We start from the raw sequence: 3,201 nt of genomic DNA, 5'->3' as shown, positions 1-3,201 counted from the left end.
ATAAATGTATCTTACGGTGCTTTTGTTGTCAAGCGTTGCACAGAAACAGCCAGTCATTGATATCTCATTTGAGAATTAAGCATAGCTTCCATCCCTCCACCAAGTTTAGATTGGTCTGTGCGCCAGATGGTTGCAGACGGCAGTTTTCAACATACTCAGGTTTCAGAAAACATTTGAATAGTATTCATAAGGATATTGGTCAAGTAGTTGATGCATTAAGCTTAAGAAGGGCCCTCTCATGTTGCTGATTCTCCAGTCCAGTCAGAAGCTCCACAAATGGGTGGCGACATTGGTGTCCCACATGATAACACTCAAAGTGATTGTTTTGGGTAGAATGGACAGAGTCTTGCTCAAGATATGTGTGCCTCCATTATTTCCAAGTTGCAAGCTAGTGGTGTTGCAGATAGTGTTGTGTCAACAGTAGTGTGTGATTTAGAAGAGCTTAGTACTGGGCTACACTCCCAAAATAAACCGGATGTTCAGTCAGTTATGCCTATGGATAACCCCTCGACATCTGCTGGAAAGGATCGTTTTTGAAAACCCATTTGCCAGTTTTAACACAGAAACCAAGAGAACAAAGTACTTCAACCAGAAATGCGGTGTTGTGGAGCCAGTAGAAGTAGTGTTGGGAGTTATATATGATAGCAGGCGAAATAAACAAACAGGCATGTATGATCAAGTCCTAGTGAAAGACACTTTTGTATATATTCCTATGCTGGAAACATTAACATTCATGTGTCGCAATTCTGAAATCTGTAAGTTATTGGAAAATGCACCTAGGGATAAATCTGTGGAAGACACTTATTAAGACTTTTGTGATGGAAGTTACTTTAAGACTCATCCCTTGTTTTCAAAACATATAAATGCTTTACAGATATAATTGTACTATGATGACTTTGAAACTGCCAACCCACTTGGATCCATGTGTGGTGTTCACAAGATAGGTGCCATATAGTTTGTACTCAGTGATCTGCCACCCAAGTTTAACTCTGCCGTGATTAATATTAATTATCGTCATTATTTCATTATCAAGATCTCAAGAAATATTTGCAGCATTTCCATGTTTGTAGTCATTTTTTGTGGAAAATTATGTTAAAAAAACTGGAGAGCGATGGTGTAAATTTGACTCTTTTAACTGATAAGAGTTTATGGCACTATCTGCCAGATAACTGGAGACAATTTGGGGACGCGTGCAGTCCTTGGTTTCAGAGTCCTTCAGTGGTCATTACTTTTACCGGTTCTGTTTAATAGAAAAGTCTAATGCTCAGATGGTTTATAGTGAGGATGACCCTAAGATTGTCTTGCGTGGTAAAGATCCATTTGAAATGCATTTGAATCAGTTGCAATCAGACCCACAGCTCCTATCTGTGTATTATGTAAAGAACAATTCTAAACTAAATAGTTTGCAGCACTTCCATGTTTGTAGTAATTTTTCTGTGGACATAATACATGACATTCTTGAAAGGGTGGCTCAGTTTGAGTTCAAATTGTTGTTTGAATATGTTTCTGAAAAAAAATCCAAAACGTGTGCTTCTGTCTAGAATCTACTCGTTTGACTATGAGTACTTGGAGTGCAAAAACTGTCCAACTAAAGTCAACCTAGAGAACAGTGGAAATAGCATCTATCAATAGCATAATTCTATTCAAACTCTGTGTCTTGTGAGAAATGTTCCCTTGATTTTGGGTGATGTTGTTCCACCAGGAAATGAGAACTGCAATTTTCTGCTCATCTTACTGCAAATAATCAGGTTTTTTCCCGCCATAAAACCGCCATAAAAAAAACAGACTACGGTTTGCAACTGCACATGGGGACAAAGATTGTACATTTGGAGAAATGTCCTCTGGTCGGATTAAACAAAAATAGAACTGTTTGGCCATAATGACCATCGTTATGTTTGGAGGAAAAAGAGGGACGCTTGCAAGCGTGAAGTCCTATGAGTGTCATCTGATGAAGATCATCAAAGGTTAGTGATTAATTCTATCTCTATTACTGATTTTTGTGACTCCTCTCTTTGGCTGGAAAACGGCTGTGTCTTTCTGTGAATAGGTGCTGACCTAACATAATCGTTTGTGGTGCTTTCGCCGAAAAGCCCATTTGAAATCGGACACTGTGGTGGGATTAACAAGAAGTGTATCTTTAAATGGTGTAAAATACTTGTATGTCTGAGGAATTTTTATTATGAGATTTCTGTTGTTTTGAATTTGGCTCCCTGCACTTTTACTGGCTGTTGTCATATTGATCCCGTTAACGCAGCCATAAGAATTAAAGAAGAAAGGGTCAAACCATCTGACACAGATGTTTTTTTGGGGTTAAGTTTAAGGAACTCCTTTAGCACCTCAGACTCAGTGACCGGCTGCAGGGGGAAACTTTGTAGCAGGGCAGGGGAAAAAGAGGGAGGAACATCCGGGCTAGTCGCATTAGAAGGGGTGGGAGATGAGGAAATGTTGGACGGGCAAGGAGACACGGCTGAGTCAAATAGGAATCTTGACTTAATGAAGTAGTCATTAAAGAGCTCCGCCATGTGCTCCTTGTCAGTAACAACCACAACATTAACATTAAGGGACATGGGCAGCTGTGAGGAGGAGGGTTTATTCTCCAGGTCTTTAAGCCCCGCACTGTGTCACTCCATCCTTGCTGTGTGTGTGTTGGTCACAGGGAAGGTGGACCACCTGACGGAAGAGAGAAAGATCAAACCAGACTGCTTGACTATAACCTCAAAATGGGGGTAGTGGATAAGGCAGACATGATAAACAGCTTTGTGGAATGCGCTCGGAAAACTACCAAGTGGTATAAGATACTTTTCCATTTGATCAACACTGCTGCCCTCAATGGCCACATATATTCTGCCAACTAACAGGTGAGATGATTACTGAACAAGGTATTTTTTCTAATTGGACGTACAGTTAGCATACAAATCACATACAGTTCCGTTATGCAATTATAGTGACGATATCTCACCCAACTACCCACTGCCTCATCATCCTCTCCCTTCCCTCATCCTCCCCACTCCCTCATAAGTAATTACCTACCAAAAGTACAGAGAGAACCTCATGAGAGAGCTGCTGGAGGAGCACCACACCCTTCAACGCCCATCCACTGGGGGCCGTCCTGCTGCAGACAATGCCCTACGCTTCACTGCATGGCATTTTCCCTGCGAAGTCCCTCAAGTTGCTGCTCAAGGTAGTCGCACACGGAGGCAC

This window comes from Salvelinus namaycush, chromosome 16 (assembly GCF_016432855.1).
Source record: "Salvelinus namaycush isolate Seneca chromosome 16, SaNama_1.0, whole genome shotgun sequence".
In the NCBI taxonomy this organism is placed as follows: Eukaryota; Metazoa; Chordata; class Actinopteri; order Salmoniformes; family Salmonidae; genus Salvelinus; species Salvelinus namaycush.
Note: the sequence above shows the minus strand (reverse complement) of the source record.